Here is a 14,032-nt window from a genome sequence, read left to right on the forward strand (position 1 = left end):
CAGACACAGCAAACCTTCTTGCCACAGCTCGCATTGATGTGCCATCCTGGATGAGTTGCACTACCTGAGCCACTTGTGTGGGTTGTAGACTCCGTCTCATGCTACCACTAGAGTGAAAGCACCGCCAGCATTCAAAAGTGACCAAAACATCAGCCAGGAAGCATTGGAACTGAGAAGTGGTCTGTGGTCCCCACCTGCAGAACCACTCCTTTATTGGGGGTGTATTGCTAATTGCCTATAATTTCCACCTGTTGTCTATTCCATTTGCACAACAGCATGTGAAATTTATTGTCAATCAGTGTTGCTTCCTAAGTGGACAGTTTGATTTCACAGAAGTGTGATTGACTTGGAGTTACATTGTGTTGTTTAAGTGTTCCCTTTATTTTTTTGAGCAGTGTATTATACACATATATTTTATTTTAGACTTTACAAAAACATATTTTTGTGCTTTTTGGATTTCCAACATTTACTTACTGTACAAACAAGTATATTTTATACATGTGTATATATATTTTAACAATAAAAACATTTTTTTTCATAGACAGAACAAACTATATTTAGATGCATTTTGATTTCCTAAATGTCAATATTTTTATTTTCTGTGTCACTTGTTTATGCCCATTTAAGTACATCCTGTATATGTTACCCTTCCAATGAGCTTATCATGTAAACTACAACGCGAAAAGTACGGTTTACTTCACTTTAAATCATGTTAGCACAGGTAACAGCCGTTTACAGTCTTTCTTTAGTTTTTCATTCTTACTCTTCCCAATTTACTTCAACTATATTTCTTTATTTCCCATGGGCTTCACCAGAGTACCCCCCTAGTGGCTGGAATACAACTGTATTAAGCCCCTTACATATACACCCCCCTGCAAAACGAAATGTTGTCCCAGTTAGTAGTATCCAAACTGATATGCCATTTATAATTTAAAAAAACCCAGCGTTTATAATTTGAGATTCCTGGCTGCTGTAGTGTTGTGGTTTCTTGCAGGTAACCTGCTGTTCCTGGCTGTGGTCAGCCATTTTGGGGCGACGCTGCACCGGCCCAGGCTCATTGCTATGGGCTGTTTCCTCATGGCTGTAGGATCCTTCCTCACAGGCCTGCCACACTTCTTCATGGGACGGTAAAACAACTGAAATACTGGTTAAACTTGTACTTGTAGAGATACTCCAATGCGGAGGATAGTTTCACTTTAGAAATAAAGAAATGTATCCAGTTGTTGATTAATCTCAGTTAACTTAGAACTAAAGTCTTGCGTAATTGGTCAGCTGCTTGATTATGTTTTGGGGCCATACATGTTATTAAGACAAGTGATTAAGAGGTGCTTTAACGGTGACGTGGTAAGGTTGGACCCAGGTGCAGAGAAGAGACCAGAAGATGAAGCAGTGGTTCCAACCAGTGTCTCCACCCCTCAAGGGCCCACTTAACTGCCAAAAGCTCCCGGTTACCTATATTGTAGTTGCATTCCGCTGGCGAGAACCGTTTGGAGAGAAAGGCGCATGGGTGCAGTTCCTTGTCCTCCTCTTTCCACTGTGAAAGTTCCGCACCAGCTCCGGTGTCCGAGGTGTCCACCTCTACCACAAAGGGGCGAGTAGGATCAGGATGAACGAGGATGGGTCAGGAGGTGAAACGTCCCTTGAACTCTATGAATGCCCTGTCAGCCTCGGGATTCCTGCAAAAACCTGCTTGAGTGAGGTGGGACAGGGCCGTATGTGTTCCGGGAAGGGTTTTTGGAGAAGATCAGGATGTCGTCGAGGTAAACAAAGACGAACCGATCCAACAAATCCCTAAGAGTGTCATTGATCAATGCTTGAAAGGCATAAGTTATTTTCAACCATTAACTGGGGCCTTGTTGAGGCCTTATCTAAGTTAGTAATTGCTGATTGACAAAGTATTATATTGATGTTTGGAAAATATATGGTATGCAATTCCTATGTAGAGAAGGTTCTCTCTGGTAGTTGTTCAATATGACTTCAACTTTTACAGGGCACTCTTGTAAAGTAAATGTTTAATCTCAGTGTGACTCTCAAACGCTGTTTAAATGAAAGTTTAATAAAAATACAAAAACATCAACACAAACACAGGATATGGGGTACACATGATATCACATCATTACATACTTGGCCCTACTGCAACTGCATTACAGCACCATTCCAGCATCTGGAATTGACTCAACATGTTTGAGGTGGGGGATCAATACATGTGGGGGAAGAGGTGTCTGTCGAATGTATGATTCTGATCTGTACAGGTAAGTTCATTGTGTGTGGGGGGCATCCATGTTTGTGTCCGTACTCTGAGGTGCGTTTGAATATGAATGAGCAGCAGTGTTGCGATACTTAATGATCATTTTTCACTGTCTTCAACCCTCAAGAACCAGGGTGAGTCTGGGTCACCCTTTTACTGGGCAAACACAACTTGCATATCATCATAGACTAGGCCGAAACGTTAATCTTTTAAGCTTGCTTGAAGAAAACAATGCATTTTTTATAGTGAGCAAGAATTGGGCTTTTTCCTTTTCTATGATGATTCAAATTTTTAGTTGCACCTCAACTCAACGTTGGTTGAGTGCCCTCTGTTTTTTTGTTGTCAAATAATACCTACCTTAAATGTACAAGTTAATTATTAAAAGCATTAAATTGGGATGTTTTCCACTTATTTACACAACCTACTCCACACTTGCAAAGTGAAAGTTTATAGACAGTAGTAAACAGAAGAAAAGCAGAATTGAGTCCAATTATAATTTAATGGTCTATGGTTCAATCCCATTTCTGAAGGTCTGATGAATAATTCATATTGTTCCTCCTCTTCCTTGTGGCAGGCGCAGCAGCACACTGCCCTCCAAAGCCTGCAAAATAATCGCCGGACTGCCCCTTTCCTAGCTCTGCATGGAACATCCAGTGTTGGTGACGTGTGGGGTGACATCCGGGATGACCACAGCAACATCCTCTGGAAAGGGAAAAAAGAGGAACAGAATGAAAACAAATGCAAACCGTAGCTTCTAAACACTGGCCAGTTGAAAGGTTCTACTAAGATGTCATTACAAACGGCACCTGCCGGAGTGCTCTCTAAGTGTTACTCACCTGCATGGATGTCAGCTGGCAGAGTGGCGGAGACGGCCATCGTGAGAGTCCTTTCTTCAGGTGTGACGTCCACAACCTCCAAGAGGGAAGAGATGGGCTCTGCCTCTATTAGGGGTGATGTCCACAACATTCAGGTGGGAAGAAGCCGGGTCTGCCTCTGTATTAGAGGCGATGTCCACAACATTCAGGTGGGAAGAAGCCGGGTCTGCCTCTGTGTTACAGGTGATGTCCACAACATTCAGGTGGGAAGAAGCAGGGTCTGCCTCTGTGTTACAGGTGATGTCCACAACATTCAGGTGGGAAGAACCCGGGTCTGCCTCTGTTACAGGTGATGTCCACAACATTCAGGTGGAAAGAAGCCGGATCTGCCTCTGTGTTAGGGGTGATGTCTAACTATGTTAAGAGAGAAATATAATGTTAGTTTTGGTTAGATTTGTTTCCTGAAGTGCTCAGTGGGATAAAGGTTACAGCCTTTTTTTAAATCAATGTTGTAAAACCATGTTTGAACACTAGATGGCATACTTGAGTTCTCTCACCCAGGAACACAGAGGTCAGTCTTCGTATGACAGGAAGTCCATTAGACCAATATTAGTTCCCAACCTCTAGGTGGGAAGAAGCCGGGTCTGTGTTATGGGTGGCAACAACAATCCTGATGAGCTGTACTACTACAAGGCACCAAGATGTCATCAGAACAGGCGTCTGTCAGAGTGTTCTCTATCATTGCTACTCACCTGCTTGGATGTCAGCTGGTAGTGTGGTGGAAACGGCCACCGCTAGGACAGGGGGGACTGCTAGGGTGGCTGCAGGGGGCTGGAAGCAGCTCTGCACCTCGTCCGCCACAAAGGCACAAACAGAGCTCATATAAGGTGTGAGACCGTGCTACGAAATACTTTCAGAAGGGCCTCTCGCAACATTTCACAACTGCTCATGCCTCACTATTTGCAAGTGATATTAAGATCTCTTATAACCACATTCTCTAAACTGTCTTGAAATACAACTCTCTTTCTGTTGTTTATGTTTTTGTGGGATGAATCTTACCTGTTTATTGTAATATGTTTCCCCCCATCAGGACTGCAGAGAATGAAAATAAAGGCTGCTTCTACAAAATTCCTTTGAAGATAATGAATGATGCCTGTGCATCATGATGCTTTGTTATGCACATTATGCACAGGCATTTACAGTATACTAAAATTAATTTCTCTTAAGATTACCTTTGTGGGACCACAAGTGAACTCCGGAATGCACCAAACCCTATCCATGGTAAGATGGGGAAGAAATGCAGCGCTATAGATATACGGGATGCTCTAGAGATAACAGGAATGACTTAAAGTCGCGAATGATCAATGACTGTGGAGTCGTCCAATATGCTGCACTTAGAATTGAGTTGTTGGCGATGTTTGGCGCAAAATAGAATGTTTACATTCTATTGCCATGGAGAAATGGAATGTGTAGAACCTGTATAATTGAGTTAAGCTCTTTATTATGTCATAATGTGTATATGAGGACGTAGGAGCCCGTCCCGATTCATGACGCGATTATCCAGGTGCATGTGGTTTAGACCAACTAATCCAACCTTGGTTTACAAGTTAAATACATTGTTTATATATGCCTATACATATCTATCGACCACATCCATTTAAAGCAATGATTGTCAATTGAAAATGTGGTTGTTGTGTTATCCTGTTGTGCGCCTTGAGTGTCGGGGTCCTCATAAGCACATTATTCCAATATTTCCAAACTCTGAATTGACACAAGGAACACCTTTGCAAAGATATTCGGTTAAAAATAAGAGTATGAATGACAATGAACGTATGACTTGGATTGTATGCATAAGAGTGTAGTAAACAGTATCGCCCAGCGTGGGAACTTTTGGTGTTTGGAAAGTATCCGTTATAAGTCTCCATGGCACGTATCACTTCGTTGTTGTTTCAGTATGATATGTTGGATAAATGAATAAAGACAGACACCAATGTCAGGTTCAATAGCCTTGTTTGTGCATTGTACAAATCCCTACAACTGGAGTCCGGGGAACAGTCCGGCTAGTCGATTACCTTTTTTTACGTGTTATTTCTTACATTAGTACCCCAGGTCATCTTAGGTTTCATCACATACAGTCGAGAAGAACTACTGAATATAAGATCAGCGTCAACTCACCATCAGTACGACCAAGAATACGCTTTTCGCGACGCGGATCCTGTGCTCTGCCTTACAAACAGGACAACGGAGTGGATCCCATGCAGCGACCCAAAAAAACGACTCCGAAAAAGACGGAAACGAGGCGGTCTTCTGGTCAGACTCCGGAGACGGGCACATCGTGCACCATTCCCTAGCATTCTTCTTGCCAATGTCCAGTCTCTTGACAACAAGGTTGATGAAATCCGAGCAAGGGTAGCATTCCAGAGGGACATCAGAGACTGTAACGTTCTTTGCTTCACGGAAACGTGGCTTACTGGAGAGACGCTATCCGAAGCGGTGCAGCCAACAGGTTTCTCCACGCATCGCGCAGACAGGAAAAAACATATTTCTGGTAAAAAGAGGGGCGGGGGCGTATGCCTTATGACTAACGTGACATGGTGTGATGAAAGAAACATACAGGAACTCAAAACCTTCTGTTCACCTGATTTAGAATTCCTCACAATCAAATGTAGACCGCATTATCTACCAAGAGAATTCTCTTCGATTATAATCACAGCCGTATATATCCCCCCCCAAGCAGACACATCGTTGGCTCTGAATGAACTTTATTTCACTCTTTGCAAACTGGAAACCATTTATCCGGAGGCTGCATTCATTGTAGCTGGGGATTTTAACAAGGCTAATCTGAAAACAAGACTCCCCAAATTTTATCAGCATATCGATTGCGCAACCAGGGGTGGAAAGACCTTGGATCATTGTTACTCTAACTTCCGCGACGCATATAAGGCCCTGCCCCGCCCCCCTTTCGGAAAAGCTGACCACGACTCCATTTTGTTGATCCCTGCCTACAGACAGAAACTAAAACAAGAGGCTCCCACGCTGAGGTCTGTCCAACGCTGGTCCGACCAAGCTGACTCCACACTCCAAGACTGCTTCCATCACGTGGACTGGGACATGTTTCGTATTGCGTCAGACAACAACATTGACTAATACGCTGATTCGGTGTGCGAGTTCATTAGAACGTGCGTTGAAGATGTCGTTCCCATAGCAACGATTAAAACATTCCCTAACCAGAAACCGTGGATTGATGGCAGCATTCGTGTGAAACTGAAAGCGCGAACCACTGCTTTTAATCAGGGCAAGGTGTCTGGTAACATGACCGAATACAAACAGTGCAGCTATTCCCTCCGCAAGGCTATCAAACAAGCTAAGCGTCAGTACAGAGACAAAGTAGAATCTCAATTCAACGGCTCAGACACAAGAGGCATGTGGCAGGGTCTACAGTCAATCACGGACTACAGGAAGAAATCCAGCCCAGTCACGGATCAGGATGTCCTGCTCCCAGGCAGACTAAATAACTTTTTTGCACGCTTTGAGGACAATACAGTGCCACTGACACGGCCTGCAACGAAAACTTGCGGTCTCTCCTTCACTGCAGCCGAGGTGAGTAAGACATTTAAACGTGTTAACCCTCGCAAGGCTGCAGGCCCAGACGGCATCCCCAGCCGCGCCCTCAGAGCATGCGCAGACCAGCTGGCCGGTGTGTTTACGGACATATTCAATCAATCCCTATACCAGTCTGCTGTTCCCACATGCTTCAAGAGGGCCACCATTGTTCCTGTTCCCAAGAAAGCTAAGGTAACTGAGCTAAACGACTACCGCCCCGTAGCACTCACTTCCGTCATCATGAAGTGCTTTGAGAGACTAGTCAAGGACCATATCACCTCCACCCTACCTGACACCCTAGACCCACTCCAATCTGCTTACCGCCCAAATAGGTCCACAGACGATGCAATCTCAACCACACTGCACACTGCCCTAACCCATCTGGACAAGAGGAATACCTATGTGAGAATGCTGTTCATTGACTACAGCTCGGCATTCAACACCATAGTACCCTCCAAGCTCGTCATCAAGCTCGAGACCCTGGGTCTCGACCCCGCCCTGTGCAACTGGGTACTGGACTTCCTGACGGGCCGCCCCCAGGTGGTGAGGGTAGGCAACAACATCTCCTCCCCGCTGATCCTCAACACTGGGGCCCCACAAGGGTGCGTTCTGAGCCCTCTCCTGTACTCCCTGTTCACCCACGACTGCGTGGCCACGCACGCCTCCAACTCAATCATCAAGTTTGCGGACGACACAACAGTGGTAGGCTTGATTACCAACAACGACGAGACGGCCTACAGGGAGGAGGTGAGGGCCCTCGGAGTGTGGTGTCAGGAAAATAACCTCACACTCAACGTCAACAAAACTAAGGAGATGATTGTGGACTTCAGGAAACAGCAGAGGGAACACCCCCCTATCCACATCGATGGAACAGTAGTGGAGAGGGTAGCAAGTTTTAAGTTCCTCGGCATACACATCACAGACAAACTGAATTGGTCCACTCACACAGACAGCATTGTGAAGAAGGCGCAGCAGCGCCTCTTCAACCTCAGGAGGCTGAAGAAATTCGGCTTGTCACCAAAAGCACTCACAAACTTCTACAGATGCACAATCGAGAGCATCCTGGCGGGCTGTATCACCGCCTGGTACGGCAACTGCTCCGCCCTCAACCGTAAGGCTCTCCAGAGGGTAGTGAGGTCTGCACAACGCATCACCGGGGGCAAACTACCTGCCCTCCAGGACACCTACACCACCCGATGTCACAGGAAGGCCATAAAGATCATCAAGGACATCAACCACCCGAGCCACTGCCTGTTCACCCCGCTATCATCCAGAAGGCGAGGTCAGTACAGGTGCATCAAAGCTGGGACCGAGAGACTGAAAAACAGCTTCTATCTCAAGGTTATCAGACTGTTAAACAGCCACCACTAACATTGAGTGGCTGCTGCCAACACACTGACACTGACTCAACTCCAGCCACTTTAATAATGGGAATTGATGGGAAATGATGTAAATATATCACTAGCCACTTTAAACAATGCTACCTTATATAATGTTACTTACCCTACATTATTCATCTCATAGGCATACGTATATACTGTACTCTATATCATCGACTGTATCCTTATGTAATACATGTATCACTAGCCACTTTAACTATGCCACTTTGTTTACATACTCATCTCATATGTATATACTGTACTCGATACAATCTACTGTATCTGCCTATGCTGCTCTGTACCATCACTCATTCATATATCCTTATGTACATATTCTTTATCCCCTCACACTGTGTACAAGACAGTAGTTTTGGAATTGTTAGTTAGATTACTTGTTGGTTATTACTGCATTGTCGGAACTAGAAGCACAAGCATTTCGCTACACTCGCATTAACATCTGCTAACCATGTGTATGTGACAAATAAAATTTGATTTGATTTGATTTGAACAGTCCGGCTAGTCGATTACCTATCAACTAGACTCCGTAACATCATCCTTTTCAATAGAAAGTGCAAACATAAAGGCATAACATTAAGTTCTTAACAGTCAGGTCATAACAATAGAAAAAGCATTACATTTTCTTTTTACTTAAGTTGTCATCTTCCTTTTTTAATTTAATTTAATTATTTAAGAAGAAAAAAAATATTTTAATTAACCGAGGGCAAGTTAACAGTCCCTTGCTTACAGAGTAAGCCTGTCCGGTGGCTTGCACAGCCGACCCACTCGTGAGTAAGTATTGGCTCTGACAGGGGTAGGATTAGGGGCACGAGCTGGAGAGCTAGGTGGGGTAGAAGCCTCACCTTCAGTTGGCCCATGTCTCAATTCTGCGCCCCTTACCCTTAGGCCTGGACTGTGATCCAGATCATCTAGGTGAGTGTATGGCGTGTTCTGGTTTGTCTGCTCTGCTACGCGCAGATCCACCCGATTGCGACGATAGAGGGAGCCACCAACATCCACCAGGTAAGAACGTGGTGCAACTCTCTGCAGGCATGTGCCCAGCCTCCAAAGTCCTGTGTGGTCTCCCGGCAGCGGTTTCATCCTTATCGTTTCACCCACCTCCAGCTCTGGTAGGTCTCGAGCAGTCCGGTCGTAGAAGCACTTAGCGAGCTGCTTTCTGTGACGCAGTTTGTCTGTGACGCCAACCATGACGCAGGGCTCAAGTAGCTTGTTAGCTACGGGGATGGTAGTCTTCAGACGTCTGGACAGAAGGCGTTGTGCTTGGCTGCTGTCCATGTTTTCGGTGGGTGTGTTCCTCCACTGTAAGATCGCTTTCCATGGGTCGTTGCTGTCGCGCAAGGCCCTGCTTAACAGGTTTTTTGCCATCTTGACAGCTGATTCTGCCTTGCCATTTGCTTTTGAGTGTCTTGGAGAGGAGGTCACGTGGTCAAACTCCCATTCTGAGGCGAAACGCTTGAACTGTGCAGTGAATTGTGGGCCATTGTCCGTGATTACCTTGTCAGGCTGACCTTGCCTTGCAAACTGCGCCTTGCAGCGCGTTATGACCGTCTCTGCAGACAAGTCAGGGAGCAGTTACATTTCCCAAAAGTCAGAGTAGTGATCAACGATGAGAAGATAGTCCTTTTGTCTGTGGCTGAATAAGTCCATGCTGACGATTTGCCAGGCCCTTGTGGGCAGTTCGTGTGACATCATGGTTTCCTTTTGCTGTTCATGAGCGTACTCGTTGCATGTGGTACAGTTGCTGACAAAGTCTTTAATTTCTGCTTGCATGTTTGGCCATTATAATGTTTCACGAGCCTGGCGGTAGCATGCGTCACCTCCAACGTGACTGGAGTGTATGCGGGTAAGCATCTCTGGATGTAGTGATTTGGGAATAATGACCTTCTGACCTCTGAACAAGACGCCATTTTGCACTCTGATCTCACCTCGAAAGGTCCAGTATTCTCTCACTGTGAAAGGTGTCTCCTCTTTCAGGTATGGCCAACCTGCGAGAGCCATGGACTTCAGTGACTGTAGGTGTTCGTCCTTGTCAGTGTGTTGCCTTATCTGGGCTTGGCGGTGATCTGTGACGTTTAAGTAGTCTGCCTGATTGATCTGTTGAACATCTTGTTGTTCCTCTGTAGCGAACAGATGGCCTGCCGCTGATAGACAGTGCCTCTGCCTGTACATTGTGTTGTTGCCCTGCTCAGTGTGTCGCTGATGTAAATCTCTGATCCTGGCTTGTAATTGACCTTCAGGCTGTAGTTTTTCAGAGTCAGGAGCATGCTTTGAAGCCTCTTGGGCGCGTTGAGGAGAGGTTTACTGAATATGGCAATGAGTGGTTTGTGGTCAGTTTCAGTGGTGACCAGGTCTCGCCCATATAAGTAGTGATGGAATCGCTGGCATCGTGCATAAGGCAGCATCCAAGTCCCCTTTGGCTGGAGTCGCTCTGGATTGTGACAGGCTTCATGACGTCGTAGTAGCGCAACACTGGCATGGATGAAGCCAGAGATTTCATCTCCTGCACTGCGGCCTCGTGCTTGGGTAGCCAGTGCCATGGTGTGTCTTTGTCCAGCAACCGGCGCAGAGGCTCACAGACAGCTGATAGGTGTGGCATGAACTTTGCAAGATAGTTTGCAAAGCCGATGAGACGCTGTACTCCTTTTGCATCAGACGGGTTTGGCATGTCGAGGATCGTTCTGACCTTGTCTGGGTCCGGCTTCAGGCCTTTTGCCGAGAGAATGTGGCCATGGAAGTGGACGTCTTTCACCTTGAACTGAGCTTCTTCAGGTCAAGGCGAAGCTTAACTGATCGGCAGCGCTCCATCAGTACCAGGAGCTTCACATCGTGGTCGCGTTCTGCTTCTTCGTCTGTGTCACCACAGCCTACGATCTGGACATCATCGGTGATGGGTTCAATGCCCTTGAGCCCAGCCAGTAACTCGTGCTGCTTACGTTGGTATATCTCAGGCGCCACTGAGACACCAAACAGGAGCTTGAGCCAGCGTTTCTGACCCCAGGGGGTCCAGAAAGTAGTCATGAGGCTGCTTTCTTCATCCAGCTTGCATTGAAGGAATGCATCTCGGGCATCCACCAAGATGAAAATCCGGGCCTTGGGAAGCTTGTAGAGGACATCCTTTAGTGTCGGCATGATGTAGTGGGATCGTTTCAGTGCTTGGTTCAGATGGTTTGGGTCGATGCAGACCCTCAGCTTCTCTGTTTTTTTCACTATGACCATATTGCTGATCCAGTCAGTTGGTTCAGTCACAGATGTCATGTGGCCATCGGCCTCATACTTGTCCAGCTGGGCCTTCACAGACACTTTCATTGCAATGGGCACATTGCGAGGAGCACACTGGACTGGAGTGATGCTCTCATCCACGTCAAAGTGTACCTCCCCAGGCACAGATTCAACGGGCATGTTGAATACATCATCATATCTGCTGAGTAGTTGTTCTTTGGACAGGGGTCCATGCTGGACATGATCCACAATGTGCAGGTCATTTGGTACAGTGAACTGCATCAGTCCCAGGCGTTCGCATGTAGAGCCTGAGAGGAGAGGATGTTGACTGGTTTTTACAATCTCAAACTCCAGCTTGTGTTTGCGTCCCCGAATAACACATTCGGTCTCAAAAGTGCCCATAGAGCTCATTAGCTCTCCTGAGTACAGCTTTAATCTAGTATCGCTGGGCAATAGATGTGTGTCAGATGCCAGATTGATTTTGTCTTTGTAGCTCATTACGTTGCATGTAGCACCAGAATCCAGTTGACATTGTTGTTGCTTGTTGTGTAAACGTAGTGTCACAAACAATTTCTTCCCTCTTGAGTGTACAGCCCCAATGGATTCATGCATGTAAATGTCACTTTCTCTGTTCAGCTCTGAACATTGAGTGACATCATCAACACAGTGAATCTTGCCCTCACTCACCCTTCTTTTGCTTTTGAGACACACTTTTGCAAAATTATTATTAGTTCCACAAGCTCTGCATGGTTTTCCGTAGGCAGGGCAGTGCTCTTTGCCACGTGTGTGTGTATTCCCACAGTATTTACATGCTACGGGGCTCTCTGTGTTCACTGTTCGTGGTGAATTGCTCTGCCTCTATTGGTTTAGTCTGAATGTCTGCCTAGCAACAGCGGTGAACAGTATCAACGTCGGAGCGTGGGGTTTCGATTTCCATGTCAGTGACTTCAGTAGTGCGGCACATTTCGATGGCAGTTACTAATGTTAAGTCTCTCTCTCTCAGTAGACGCCGGCGTGTATCCTAATTTGCAATTCCCAGCACTATTTTGCCACGAATCAATTCATCTTTCAATCCCCCGTATTCACAAGTGGCGGATTTCTCTCTCAAACGGGTTACAAAGTTGTGTACTGACTCACCCTCTTCCTGTTTGCAGCTTCCGAAAACGAACCGCTCGTAAATTACGTTTCTGGCGGGTTTGAAGTAATTATCCAATGCATCCAATATAGCCTTTGCATCACACTGTTGTCGTGCTGTGAGGGTGAGATTGTGCCGGTAGATATGCCTGCATTCGCTGCCCATTAAACTCCTCAGAGTTGCAGCTTGTACCTCGTTGGGTTTCTCATGTAGACCGGTCGCCAGCGCATAGTCCTCGAATTCATCCCTGAAGTTGTCCCAATTAGTATTCCAGTCCCCTGTGAGAACCATGGGATTTGGTGGCGGAATGTTCGCTGCCATAGCAATGGAATATGAGATTTCTTTGCCTTCAGTCATCGACGTAGGTAGTGATGCTAGCTAGCTAACAACGAGTTGATCAGTGTTGTGAGTAGGAAACGGCGTGTGTTCGCATATGGAACGTAACTGCGCCTATACTGTACTTAGCTACAAAAATAACAAACGTGTGTTTTCCGAGCCACTTCTGATACCATGTTTCTGTATGATATGTTGGATAAAGGAATAAAGACCGACACCAATGTCAGGTTCAATAGCCTTGTTTGTGCAATGTACAAATCCCTACAACTGGAGTCCGGGGAACAGTCCGGCTAGTCGATTACCTATCACTAGACTGCGTAACATTTGTCTTGTTGGTAATAGTAAAAATGCATGACAGTCCGCATTGTAATGGTCTAACAGGTGTTTTTCATTTTGTTTCTCACATTAAACAGACATTTGAGAACGGAATTGCTAACAGTTCTACCTACAACCTCAACACCCAATCTACTCACGCGCAAATACTCACATTCAGACTTATACATACAGCTGTCCTTCTCTCCCCTGACCTTCGTTGGCCTCTATTTTTCAAACATTTGTCAGAGAAAATTACAATTTTCGTGGTATTGCTTTGTGCACTGACTTTACTGAACTCTGGAGAAAACGAACATTGCCGCTGGGTGAGTACATCTGACAATGTCCTCTCCCGTCCATTAGACATTTTGTCTGCAGGAACTCGCTCTTTTTCACTCGGTCCACTCGTCCAAGTGCAGATGTATTTGTGGCATGATGTGAACAGTACGAATTTGTGTCACTACCAAGGTCTAATGGTTTTAAATGACTGTTTTGTATTGTCTGGAAACTCACTTGTAGAATTCGCTTGCGGTCGGTCTCTTAAAAAAGAGAAGCCTTACGAGGTTATTAAACCGAGGTGCCTAGTTATTCTTCTTTTGTTGATATCAGGTAACGTGCAACCTAACCCTGGCCCTGATATGCAATGTTTCCAAACCCCCTCTGATTTTAAATCAAGATCTGGTTTTGGTATCTTTCATTTAAATGTACCCAGTCTGTTGTCAAAAATTGATGGGGTTAGGATTTGGGCTAAATCAACTGACGCCGATGTAATTGTGTTTTCTGAAACCTGGCTCAGCAAGTCTGTTTTTGTGGTTACAATGTTTATCGCACTGATCGGGTTAAGAAATGTGGGGGTGTGGCTATATATGTAAAAACTAAATTCCCTGTAAGTGTGGCAAAGTCTGAAACTATATGTAAACAGTTGGAATTTCTTGCTTTGAATATTGAGGTTTCAAAGGGTCTCTCT

The 14,032-nt window shown here is 45.6% G+C and overlaps 1 long non-coding RNA gene across 1 annotated transcript; it reads right to left on the minus strand.

Moving 5' to 3' along the window:
• Positions 1–3,406: 3,406 nt before the first annotated feature.
• On the minus strand, positions 3,407–3,849 carry LOC139401297 (uncharacterized). Its single transcript, XR_011632939.1, has 3 exons — positions 3,816–3,849; positions 3,621–3,707; positions 3,407–3,477 (listed from the first exon to the last, which is right to left on the minus strand). It is a non-coding gene; the product is annotated as an uncharacterized lncRNA (long non-coding RNA).
• Between the last annotated feature and the right edge of the window lie 10,183 nt (positions 3,850–14,032).

Source organism: Oncorhynchus clarkii, unplaced genomic scaffold, assembly GCF_045791955.1.
Source record: "Oncorhynchus clarkii lewisi isolate Uvic-CL-2024 unplaced genomic scaffold, UVic_Ocla_1.0 unplaced_contig_13301_pilon_pilon, whole genome shotgun sequence".
Lineage (NCBI taxonomy): Eukaryota > Metazoa > Chordata > Actinopteri > Salmoniformes > Salmonidae > Oncorhynchus > Oncorhynchus clarkii.